Here is a 14,414-nt window from a genome sequence, read left to right as displayed (position 1 = left end):
ACCTCTACATTTCTTTAAAACTTAACTCGGTGAAAATATGGTAATAATTTTTAATGTCATATAATTCGAAATATTATGCCAAAGATTTTATATAAATTACGAAATTAGCTATTTAAGTATTTTCAATTAAATTTGTTATATAAAACAGTACATATCTTCATAAATATAACCTATATTTATACTAAAAAATTGTTTAACTTTGAATAAAGCTTTCAAGAGTTAATATTTATTAAGAAATGTTTCAATATTATGTAAAATTAATCGTAACAATATAGAATCTACATATAAATATCAAAAAGGCATATTTTATACATCATCTACATCTACATACATCATCATTAGTAAACTATCGACCTATAAAATTAAATTCTCTTTACAGTAAGGTAGCAACAAATATCAAGAGTATCTGATAAAATATTACCTTATTTTCATATGATATGCTCTCAGGAGTCACGTTAGGTATAAAGCTCTCTGATTTTAACATTTCTTGAAATTCAGATCTTAAAATTCCGTAGTAAGTATGTGTATCTTTAGATTATCTACAGAATATATTTTAATTTTTCCTTATTGCAAAGATGACAAAAATATAGTTCTATGGCAATCTTAAAAAAATTGATACCCATTACCAATCATTTTCCGAATCTAGTCAGTGTTCAAACATCTTAACAATTATTGCATTTTCTTCTTTTTTCAGATAAATAATAATATATGGCTATTGTTATATATATATAGTTTATATATTATAATTTGATTGCCAATGTTTATATACTAATTGCAATATGCAAAAATATGTATATGTATAAAAATGTATTACAGAACAAAATGGAACAAGTCCATTTTTACGATTTTTCTGATTTTAACGTGATTCAGCAGCTAAAAAGGAGAATAATATGTCAAATTTAAGAAAGTAGGAAATTTAAGAATAGTTGAAAAATACACGATCTTTTGCAAAAGAATCAACCATATTTCTGATATTAAAACAATCGATACTTTTGGAATGTTTAGGAGGATAAAGAAAAGTTTTAAAAGTTTAATGTGCCTTGCTTATTTATAAATTACTGTTTTAGTTTAAATGTGCAAATAAAATTGTTTATTTCAAAACGTAACTTATATATATTTCAAATTCTTCTCCTGTAGGCTTCATAGGATGTATACAGGTTACAGTAATCGTTATAGTATTTAGCAGTTGAAAGAAATCTCAATTTAGGTTCTATTTCCTTAGTTACGTTTACAAAAATATGCATTTACATAAAAATCCATAGTTTACTCTTAACTTTATTAATAACTTTTCCCATTTCATATTTCACAATCCTGAATTTTTATAAAACATCTATTTACACTAAATAACTGACTAAACAATTAAAAAATTAGAAAATTATGGAAAATTAAAAAATTTCAGTTGTACAGAATGTACGTAATATGCACATTATAAATATATACAATATATGTGTATAATATATACAAATTATAATACGTAGGTCGTTATAATATTTAGTAAGTGACACAAATCACAGTTTAAGTTATATTTCTTTAATTATGCTCAGAAAAACATAAATTTACATAAAAATCCGCAGTCTTGTTTTATATTATTTTAATTTGTTCCAATCTCACTCTCATTAAATGTAATAACCAAATACATTTTGAATACTTAAGGAAACTTCTAGCGTACATTTAGAATGAAAAACGGCACATAACAAGAACTTTTTCATAGCTTTTCCAAAATAAAAATTGTTAATAAAAAAATTTAATAAACAATAATAAAACAAAAAAACGCAATGGGATCTAAACGATTTAAAAGATGTAGTGAGATTAGTAACTTTAACTATTTCATATTTTCCATTTCTAAATTTGTATGCCTTGTTCATTCATAATTGAACTATACAAAAACATCTCATACTAAGTCTGTATTAAAGTACCAGAAGAAACATATTCTACTTTATAATGCTTCTGTGTAGGTGGTTTGTCTTAAAAAACAAAGAGAAAAAAGAACAGGGCAGTATTTTACGTTTCCTAGAATGCGAAGAATTCAAAGTCCTCCCTGTGTATTTTCATAATATATGATCGAATTGGTTCGTGACCTACGGGATAGGCATATAAATCTCATAGTCAACGAGCATTGGAATAATAATACTCACGGGTCTGATAATAAAAAACGGCACGATAAACTATATCGTTCTGTCATGCGCTCTTATCGATCGAATCCGTCTCCGCCTGACTTTTCAGAGATAACGTACTGAAATGTTGAAATGTCGTTTCGCACGAATCCTGTTGCCAGAATATACAAGATGGCAGCAACGGGGAACGAGTTTTTCTTTCGTTTTATTTTATCACGAACACGACGTTTTTGTTACTGTTTATGACAAATAGTCGAGCTATCGAGAGTCATTCGAACACAGAAACATTTTTTCGACGCGGGGTGATTTTGATCTTGCATTGAATATTCGCAAACGATATCAGCTTCGGCTTCTGTGTGAAAGTATTTGATAATCAATGTACAAAAAAAATATAAAATATCATGTGGCTAGAAGTTTATCGCTTTTCATTCTTTATCGAGATTGTTAATTCCTTGTAACTTTATGTACATGTGAATTTTGTTACATCTTATTTTAATACATTTATATTTTGTTATCTAATTTTTTTAGAAGAATTTAAACACATCTTTTCTTAGTTTGGCTCAGTAATATTTCAACTTCGTACAATTTTCCTTCTAGCCATAGTAAATCATTTTTGAAAGATTAATGATACATATCGCTGCTTGGCATTAATAGTGGCACAACTCAAAATATTTCAAATTTGCTTTTACCGAATGGAGGATCTATATTATGTTCCTAATTTTATCGTGTAAAACAGCATATTTATGATTCCATTCGTTTTGTTTCAGAGGGCAGTTATATTAACATGGCCTGTACCTACTTAGTATTTTCAAAAATGTAAATTTATGATCGATGATTTATTTATGATTTATGAGCGATATATGAATCCTATTTTTTATAACTTCTTATGAAATGTCGATAATTATTAGGAAGAGTGGCGACTTCACCGATTTCAATAATCCTGAAATATGTTATCAATATCAGCATTCGAACAACTTCTTTCTATACATATAACCGTTGCTTGGTCTTTGCAAAATATTCGCAAAAAACTTCAATTAAATTCAAGTTACGATTACATTTCATTCTGGTGTAGACAGCCGCATTTTTATACATTCAAACCTAAACTTAACTCATTCACGAGAGAGATAACTATTTTTAATATTGCATAAATATAAGAAAAATCAATAGCTTGTAGGTTGAGCCAGAGTAATAACAGGCCACCATTAAGCGCTTGGCAATGTTAGCCTGAAACAATTTTCGATGAATCGATTAATATACGAGATGTGGCATTTTATTCTAATTTTAAATTGCTCAAGAGTGTAACAATTATATCTATCGCCATTGATAACTTATTTATGGAAAAAGATTTATAAAATAAAATGTTAAATAATATATATGGGTAACATTAAACATAAATTGCTTCATAATTTGAAAATTAAAGCCGAACGGCTACTATATATATATGGGAAACAGGTGTACATAATATTGACGATATATTTCAAGGTCATTGAAATCGGTGAAATCGTCGCCATTCTCAATGTAATAGCCGAAATTTCATTTGCCAAATATTGTATTTAAAGTTTACAGAATTTCTTATTTACAGATATATTTTACGCATACTCTAATGATTTTGATTATGTTTTACAAGATTTTTATGTATGGTTAATTATGCTTCGTATAATTCCCTTTCGCAATAAAATAAATTTAATCTTTTACAGTGAAAAACTTGAAAATAAATTATTTTCTTGTCTCTTTCTTTGTAGATTAAAATGTATTGTAATTTTTGTAATTTCCGTATATACTTTGAGACATATTGTCACAATGAAATTTATCAACCCCTTGGCCTATAACTACGAGCGAGACTCGTGGTAAGGGATTTGTGCCATAAGCGAAAACCACGAGTCAGACTCGTGGTAATTTACAAATTGCTAGTGATTCATTATCCACTTTGAAATGATAAATTTTATACGACATTTCATAAGAGGTTATAAAAAATAGGATTCATATATCGTTGTTTGGTATTGATAATGACACAACGTAAAAATGTAAATTTTATAGGAAAGGCTCAGTAAAATTTATATTTTTGAAAATACTAAGTAGGTACAGGCCATGTTAATATAACTGCCCTCTGAAACAAAACGAATGGAATCATAAATATGCTGTTTTACACGATAAAATTAGGAACAGAATATAGATCCTCTATTCGGTAAAAGCAATGATGATTGTTTTTCTTAACTGATCAATTGATCATGATTACGCCCTAGACGTTTTGAAAATACTATTTGTCCTCAAACGTTGTTTATTATTTCACAATTCTTTTTGTAGTCCCTAAATATACAAATCACAAGAAGTATATATTTTGCGCCAGTTCGGGCACACGACTGAACAGATGAATGGCACGACGCGCGACTGAACTTCTTGCTTACTATGACTCGCGCGATCGGCAGATAGCGTGTAGGCCAAGGGGTTAAGAATCAGTATATCTTAATTGAACAATTTTTACACAAAAGAATTTATGTATGTGGACTTGGACTGTGGAAAATAGGAGAGTAGCTTGAACAGGCAAATTGATGGCGATATGCTGTCTGTTCGATAATTCGTATATAACAACTTATACATACATATATTCTACGTTCAAGAATTTCTGGATAATCGGGAGTCAGCGGCTGAACGCGACACGGCGTCCTAATCGGTATCTGGATAATCAACGTTCCACTGTAATTACACATTAATTGAACGAAGAGATATCGTCGTACGATCATATGAGAAGATGACATATTAATTGATGTACTACTGTTCGTTTGAAATCGCATATTACTTCCGCAAATTATCGAAGTTAACTATTTCCTCTCATAATGATTCACATTCGTTAGTTTTTTGTATTGCCTTTGTAACAGGTGTTAGGATTCGTTTTAGTTTCTTGCCAAAGGTAAATTATATTTTAAGTCATTATTCAAGTTCGTTCAAGTAACGTTCTTGCGTTTCGTGTTTTATAGAATTAAAAGTGATCTGATATACATGTAGCTGTATTATTATACTGTTCAACAAATTTTTATTTTTTCCCAATTTTGCAATCTTCATTAGGTGATTCTTGTAGACTTTTGTGAGCTAAACATGAATCTGCAAACCGTTTTTTCTTAGACCTCACAGTTTCCGGAAAAAATCAATTTTGCGAAAAAGCGAAAAGGTTTGGCAAAACACGTGGCGGCGGCAATAGTTAACGGCTAGTTAATGGCTGCTCGTGTTTGGCGGTTTCGTTATATCCAATGGCAGACGAGGCATCCACCAACATTGAGTACTGACAATAGTTAACAAGAATCGCCTATTGAAGATTGCAAAATTAAATATTAATGTTGAACAATATTATTAAACTAGAAACAGTATCTTTTAATTCTTTTAATTGAGGATGAAAAACTAGTAATGAAGTAGTCTAGAAATTAAAATTAAAGTTTTAAATTTAAAATCAAAGTTAAAATTCAATGTTGTCCGTTGAAGTAAGTTCCAGTGAAGATATGTAGTATTTAATTTTGCGATAACATGATGTTTAACAATATAAATACTAAAGTTTGAAAAGTGAACGTTAAATCTGAAGATCATAAACATGTCCAAAAAAGATACTACGTAAATATTTTTTAGATAAATATCATTATTAGATAAATGATCACTCTTTAAACATTTACAAATACCCCACGCTATTTGAATAAGTAATAAGTAATTATTAACAATAAAAGAATTGTATAGGAAGACTTGTAGTATTTTATATAATTACAAGTTTCACGAGAAAAAGAGAAACGTGTATGAAGCATTAGCCCGAATTCGAAGCACAAGATGACCGTATGTGTGAATCTGCTCATGATATCCCGATTCATAATTGAGTTAGAACCTTCCGAAAATGCGAATCGTTTCCTAATCGGTGGAATATGATTATATATAGGCAGTGTTTTCCACAACGACCTAATTCGATTACTCATAACTACTTACAAGAAGATTTACAGAATTAAGTTTAATTATTATTGCAGTGAAGGAGCAACGATTGAGGTAACGATTATACTTTCGTAATAAATCGATTTTTATTTGATCACGTACATAAGTATATTGTGATGTTCATAGACATACGACTTTAATGCTAGTTTCTTCTCCATAAAAGATAACTCGAAGAAGAACTTTTATTGAAATATTAGAAATACTAAAATTTTTAAAACAAACCAATCTTTCCCAAAATTTAGAACACACACACTATGACTTCAATTGAAAGTGAAAGATAGTACGTGAAGTTGAAGTTTTACTTGAGAAATGACAACATAATATAATACTATAAAATCAAATTCGTTTGCATGAAATAAATAATTAAAAAGAAATAACGCTATCGAAGGTTACTGGTTTGGACTGGCACTACAGTCAAGCAGGATGTACTTGCTAACTGGGCGATTAGTGTTGAAACTAATTGAAGGTTGACGACGGTCGAGGGCGAGCTAAAAAGTGTCACCTAATTAACGTGAACGGTAGCAACGTCGCTAATTGGTAGACTAGTTTGTAGCCGAACTAAGAGAGATTACTTATTAATGACGGATGATCTGCATAAGCTAATTCACCATATAGTAAGGAGGTACTTCATATGGAGAGTAATGGTTTCATTCATTTGATAACGTAATTGTCGGCGAGTTTCGTAACGAGCAAATAAAGGATTTTATTGTTGGACGTCCCTTTTTACGAATTCACTGATGGAATAGACAAACAAACCAACGCCAAGAAAATTAACTCAATCGTACGTCATTTCTCCATTAAACTGCCGCGGTGTGGTAAAAAAGAATTAATCAGAAATATTAAGATAAATTGTTAGTGAATGTGATAGTTCCAAAGTTTATCCAAATTGATCATTTACAGTAGCATCAACTACTTTAATGGAGACTACAAATTTTTATGTATTTATGTGAATTTTAAACGTCAGAAATGTACGGAATGGACATAATATGCAATATATGAAAATATATATCAAATATAAAAAATACATATATAAAATATCCAACGTGAACCATTCATTATAACATTTAATGGAATTTAGTCGATGAAACAAATCCCTATGATTCTTTAGCCGTATTTATAAAAACTTTACTGTGTACAAATTTAAACCCGCTATCTAGAATCACAATCGCGTATAAAAGCTCATTATCAGTTAGAATTATAATTTACTTTTATGATTTTTAGGACAAATTAGTTTGATCTCAAAATTTTTTATACGTATAGTGCTCGAATAAATTTTTTACAGTATCTTTTGTATAAGAGAAATTAATATTAAGGTATAACCTAATAGTAACATATTTGTGATAGTGTATCTTACAATATTAAGATAGTCTGAGTTACTTCTTGCTAAGCACTTAGTTTAATAAGATTATGAATATTTTAAGATTTTCACAAGAATGTCTTATGAATTAAAATAGATTTCATCATTATCATTTTACTTATAAAAGTGTACAAGTGGAGAAATATAAAGACATTAAATATAAAAATATTAAAATTAATCAAAATTATTCATCTGAATTTTTATTTTCATAAAAAATTATAGCATAATGTTGTTTAATTTCACTTTATATGATATAGCATCATACAACTGTTTGCATTAATATGAACTCAACCAATCCGAAACGTTAAGTAGCTATTCGTAAATATACAGACAGGCGTATATTAATATATTAAGTTTTGTAGTAAAGATAACTGTCAAAGATATTCAAATATTAAAAATATATTGTGGACACCTGTGTCTTGATAGAAAACTTAAATATACAAAAATGTACAAAATATCCAAACAAAGTACTCATTGTAATACTTTTAGAGTGAAATTTAGAGGGAAATTTCCTATTTGGATTGTATTTCTTTAGTTATATTCATAAAACTGTAAATTTGCATAAACATATGCGGAATTTAATTATACTTGTACATATAAAAATGTATATTCTATATATAAAAATACACTGAAAATATATACTGTGAAAATAATGAAGTCAAAATATTGAATATATTAAATATAAAATTGTCAATAATCATCAATCTAACGAAATATATAAATAGTATATGATTAAATAATACGAAACAAGTTCATCAACTCTAGAAATAGGCAATGGAAAATTTCGAATGAAGCTAAATTTTATCTCGAAATACGATGTATGCATCATTATTTCATTATAGTGTGAGGCTTTCGTGAAAATGGACCCTTAAATTTAGATAAAATATCAGCAGTGAAAGTAGCGAGATTGTAATACACGAAGGGACATATAAACGGATTTTAAAAGTATCTAATGAAATTTGATTGGATCTTCATGAAACATTATTCGGAGCATTCTATTAATTTTCTGTTATCTGGTAAATGGTACACGATATAGGGAGAGCAAAATGTTATATCGGGAAACTAAAAAATTACACTGCTGCCAGCCGCCTAGGAAGGCAAAAGAAATTTTCTTTGTTTGAAGAAAAGAAAGTAAGGGAAGTAAACTGCACTGGGACAGCAATTTAGTACGTATTAAATTTTTATTATACAAATATACATAGTTTTAATAAGAATGAAATATTTGTCGAGATCAGAGTGTTGTGAAGGGAAGCAATGAATTTTTTTTTTAGAACTTTATACTTTAGATTGAAAAATATAAGAATACGTTTTTAGATGTTATTAAAACTTAAAATAAGCAAATAAATTGAGAAGTTTAATTATGAATATTGAATTATATTGAAAATTAGCAAGTATATTTAAAAGTACTTGTGTGTGATAATAGTGGTGCTGTAATTTTTTATAATTTAAATTCGGTGATGATTTTATTTTAGTTCATAAAATTACAAACAGTTTTATTTTTTCCCCTTTGTATAATGTTTGTGAAATACAAAAGCAGTAAACTGCATAATGTATTAATTAAAAACTTATTATCGTTTAGTAGATGATGAAAAATATAATATAAAGAAGCAAATATTGCCGTAAGTTATATCGGATGTACTGCACCACGGGTTTTCAGGTACAAATTCCAATATAAGAAAATTTCAAAAACTTGTGTTTTTAATAAGAACTCAAGATCACCTTGACTTTTTTAAACGACACTACGTATTTTATTTTCATATTGTTGTAGTTGATGTTAAGAAGAGTTTAACGACTTACTATTCTGACCCTGAATTTAGCCTGAATCTTGAAATGTCGGTTTAATCGAGGAAACTCTTACTGTTAAAAATTATTTCATTTCGATCAAATCACAGATTTCAAAATGGTCAGCCTTAATAAGAAAAATGCTAATTATACCCACATTACAAAAGGAGCATAAACAGCGTACAGAAATAAATATGCCTTGTGTTGTGCTGTTTCTTATATCTTCAACCATCCGGAGACACCTTTCGAGGACAGTAAATTAAACTCTCCCTTTTCTTCACAAAACATTGCCCGTTAAAACAACACCGCAGAGTACCTAACGCAATAATGCGAACAGGCGTTGACCGAAAGCCCGCAACCAGTATAGGTGGAAGAGTTGACGTGCGACGAAACCGCGCCTAATGCAATCTCACATCCTCTCTCTCACATCCGAGGATTTCGGTTTCAAAGTATATACACATATATACATATACACCCTCTCCTTTGTAAGTATTAAAACATGTACAGAAAGTGAAGTTATCCCCAAGAATAATTAGAAAATTATTTAAGAACTGTTATCTAGTTTGAAACTTATATCAAAATACTATAAATCTTAAGATAACTTAAGATTAATTATTAGTTACTAGTATTAAGATCACTATAAAATCTTAAAATAAATGATTCATACATTACAATATAATAAAAATGTGTATTAAGTAATGTTTATAATAAAACCCTGACCCGTATATACAGGGTAGACCACTTAAATAATGCCACCTAAATATCTCTTCGAATGGTGATGATGCAGAAAATACCTTAAACGTAATGTGAACGGTATCAAAGGACCAATATTCGGCAAGAATATTTTTTTCTAAGGTTACTTTCTTCCGAAATTCTCAAAGTCATTGGTTTTTTTGCGTACGATTATATATATTTTTTATTGCATCGAGTAACTGATTATAAAATACGTTCAAATATAAACAATGATATGACCTTGAAATTATTTTGGACTTTGAAAATTTAAGTTTTACGTGAAATTTATATCTATCGAGATTGCAGGTTTTGGCCAGAAAGCGATAAGGGGGAACCTGTCAATATCAATAAATATGTTTACTATCACAATCCTAATGATCCTTAAGAGCCTAAAATCCTGATCATTTTCAATTTGTTAATGTGTCGATGTAACATTCATAATGAATTAGTCATTACCCTCATTCTGCAATCTCGGTAGATATAAATTTCACGTAAAACTTTAATTGTCAGAATCTAAAATCATTTCAAGGTCATATTACTGTACATATCTGAACGTGTTTTATGTTTCCCACAAAAGGGTATTAAGGTACTCGGTCTAAAAGTGATTAGTTTAAAAGATATTTTAGCTTTAACATCGTAAAACTTATCGTATGAAAGACAAGGGAAACAAAAACAGAAAAATACTACGCTATCTTTCCTTGTCATATACACAAGTACATATATTTACATTAAATCTATTTTGTGATTTCTATATATGTACATTTTTCGATTCGTTTCAAACTTGACGAATATCATCGTGATAGTCGAGTCTCATAACAATGTTAATAAAATTTCAAAATGTTTTGTATTATACACATAATATATACATAAAAGATATGTAACCAAAGGGTGCCATAATACTTATGAACGAAAGTGTACATAACATTGCTGCGATGAAGACAGTGTTATGCGATTCAAGGTGGAAATTGAAATGCACGGAGATCAGTAGCGCGCTTAGAATGGAGGTCACGCGTGGCTAGGACGATGCAGCCGCAAATTATAGGATGATTATAAATTAATGCATTAGTATCAGGACGTGGCAGGCGTCAGAGGTGCGAGTGTCTGGCGACGTTATCACGTTAGTCGCGAGCGAGCGAGCAAAATAATTAGAACGAGCCGGTTTGTGTGTATATACTACATAGATGTAAGAGGGCTGAGAAAAGCCTATTTCCGACTAAACGGATAACCCCTGGGGTATTAATCGCTGGCGAGTAGGTAAACGATGCTGCTTAAGGTGACGGGATGATGCGACGTTGAATCCGAGAGATGATTCGCAATTTCTTTAAAATTGACCTTAATCCGCGTCCGTCTCCGCGCTGACCTCTTCTGCGCGCGTGTTAATTAAATTTGCGCGAATAGTCGATCTACTGAACGACTGGTAGTCCGAGGATAGGATGGAGTGGTTTCAATTATTGAATTGTGTCATTTTTATTTTCTGGGATACATAACCGTGATTTTTTAAACATAAGTTGTCAGCAAACATTGCTCGAACAATTCTTAATCGATCGATGATAATTTAAATAATTCTTAATTCATATTCATCCTGACATTAAAAAACATTGGATAAATTCTTAAAACGTTTATGGAAATAGATATAATTTTTATACATTTATAGATATTTAAACAAGGATTTTTTGGCTCCAAAAAAATAACGTTTGAATAGAAAAGTGTTAGCAAGCCTGAATTCAGAATTATGAAACTTTATACATTTATTGTTTTAAGATATTCAAATTTTTATTTATTTAAATTTAAGAGTTACAAGACTTTTTAAATAGTTAGTTCTGCTAAGGTATTTAAAAACTTTATACGTTAATCTGAAAAAAATTTATATTCAATCATTACATTCTTTAATCTTCCTCGATTTCTATTAGGAAAGTAGTTTCTTGACGTAAAATCCCAAACACGCTGGTATTAAATTATTTAATGTTTACAATGTAACTTTTGAAAACATTGATTTTTGGAAAATTTCAATTTCAATGTTATATACATATAGTTCGTTCTTTTATGCACATTGTAATATTACATTGGTGAAATGTTTTTTGAAAATTCAAATATACATAAGAACACATGGGTAGGTAAGCTTTAAATTTCGTTTAAAAGATAGTAGAAGTTAATTTTACATCGAAAGTATTGTTTTAGAATTTATGTTGATTAGACATTTTTTGCTTTCCTCGGTGAGTGCTACAAGTCCTTTAAGTATCAGACTTTCTTTTTATTACCCTGTACAGATTTAGCATATCAATGTAATTAATTTAGTACAAAATGTATTTGACAAATTTTAAACATTGTAATTCAATATTGATTTATTTAATTCAAGACTAATTTTTTTATGGAAAATAAACCAAGAGGAAAGTTGAAAAAAATGACCGGAAATAAAATTTTAAGATAGATTCGATGATATTTGTGATTTGGCATACACAAAAGGAATAAAGAAAATAGACATATGAGTTCCGCATGATAACCATTATGCATAAATATAAAATATTAGAATTAAGTAATTGTTCAAAAAAATATATCAAATTATTATTTTAAAATTACTTTAGTAAGGTATATAATATTTTAACTCTTAAAGACTATTATGAGTAAAAGTTTGTTTCTATATGTAGAGTCATCTTTTATCAATTATTTAGTTCTATCCAATCTGGAATTTGCCATGTTGAAATATAATTAGCCATGTTGACAAATTTTCAAATTCGATTTTCTCAAAAACTAATCGCCAGTTGACAAAATTTTATTGCATACTTCCTTCGTATTTTTTGACAGGAAATCCTCTTCTATGCGCTTGACATGTTATTCGGCCGCATTTTGTAAATACATATGGCTAAAAATGTGCGTAAGAAAAAGAGTTATAGTCGCATTCTGTTGCTTTTCTTTATTAATTATCAACACAAATATAATAATATATTTAACGATAGTAATTCTCCAAGGTATGATATCTCTCGAAGCATAAAATAATGGTAGTGAAGCCCTCGAATTTGAAGGCTTTTAAATGCCTTCGTAGTGGAGTCCTCTAGTGTAAATGATTAAATAAAAAAATTATTGAAGCTAAACAAACGCAATTCAATGTTTTATTATTATTCTATGAATAGATGCGCAAAAATGATTGCTTGTCAATAACATTACGATAGTATTATTATCGGACGATAATATTAAAACAAAATTCACATGGGATGAAATTTCACCCATAAAAATCTTATTTAAGAAAAAAACGATATTTCATATGCGCAGATCCAATATTTTTCTAAAAATAATAAAAAATTTCATATCTAAATTTCCGAATCCTTCAACATCATTCCCTAAAATCAGAGAATCCATCAAAGGATTCACATATAACAGACTTCCTCCTTAATTCCACAAAGCTTATACATCTCAAACATGTCGAACCAGCCTCTTTCCGACCCAAGCATCCCTCCCACAAGTAACAGTAAGCGAAACCAGATTTAGAAAAATTCGATCGCACGCGGTGAATTTCTTCCGAGCAGATAACAAGAAATACTGGTGACGAAGTGTAACGGAAATTGCGCGACAATCGTTTAATATTCGATGGACTTTCTGCGATCTTTCTGTGGAAGATGACGACTCATTCGAAGGAGAGAAGAGGCAGAGAGAAAATCTCGTTACAGTGATGGGGCACGTTTTACGACTCAACGGAGTTGAACTGCTCCCGGAGTTTTGCAGTCAAAAGCAGCGAAATCGTTTTATTACCTCGGTCGAAAGCTCCTTGCCGCAATGTTTACGAGGACGAAAAGCACGCTGCACTTGCAAAGATCTTTGCAATGGTGGTAGAAGTTCCGTTTAGCTTCGAAACAATCGTCACGAGACTGTTCTTACTCTATGTGCTCCTTTAGCACGGCTTGCTCGAATGACCACATTGGTATTTATGGGGTCACACGATCGTTTTTTGAACGACAGTTTGCGCATTGTCATACTGGAATTTATTACAAATCGTCAAAAGAGAATCGATATAGAAAAAGATATATACAGATATCGAAAAAGATTTATGTGAACATTAGGAGGTTTAATGTAGCGGTAACAAGTTTTAGTAGAAATTCAGTAAAGAGAATTTCAATTGAATTTGATTTTTGTTCTGCAACGGAAGCAAAAAGGGAAATCAGACTGAAATTGTCTATAGAATGTTGTAGGAATATTGGGAAGAATACCGATTGTAAATGCATGATATAAAATTAATTCAAACATAATTATAAGTTTTAGGGAAGCGAGCAAGTATAATAAATATCGTTTTGAAATAGATGATGCAAGTTAGGATGAAAATTTTTAATTAAAGAAAAGATTATCCGAATCAATACATTTTTTATAACTATTGTATTGCGTTATTGATAATGAATATAATAAATAATAATATGAATAAATATAATAATATGAATAAATTTCGTAATAAACGTATGAATAAGTACGATATTTTTTAA

General features: G+C 29.6%; 2 protein-coding genes across 5 annotated transcripts in view; one reads left to right on the top strand and one right to left on the bottom strand.

Moving 5' to 3' along the window:
- LOC117237084 overlaps nucleotides 1-14,414 on the top strand; it is a 317,445-nt gene that overhangs the window by 94,994 nt on the left and 208,037 nt on the right. The window lies entirely within an intron of this gene.
- The window catches only part of LOC117237083 (trichohyalin-like), a 149,050-nt gene that overhangs the window by 31,985 nt on the left and 102,651 nt on the right, over nucleotides 1-14,414 (bottom strand). The gene's annotated exons all lie outside the window — the stretch shown is intronic.

This window comes from Bombus vosnesenskii, unplaced genomic scaffold (assembly GCF_011952255.1).
Source record: "Bombus vosnesenskii isolate JDL3184/JDL3185 unplaced genomic scaffold, Bvos_JDL3184-5_v1.1 scf7180000013355, whole genome shotgun sequence".
Classification (NCBI taxonomy): Eukaryota; Metazoa; Arthropoda; class Insecta; order Hymenoptera; family Apidae; genus Bombus; species Bombus vosnesenskii.
The sequence above is the reverse complement of the archived record's forward strand: the minus strand, read 5'-3'. Positions and strand labels throughout refer to the sequence as shown.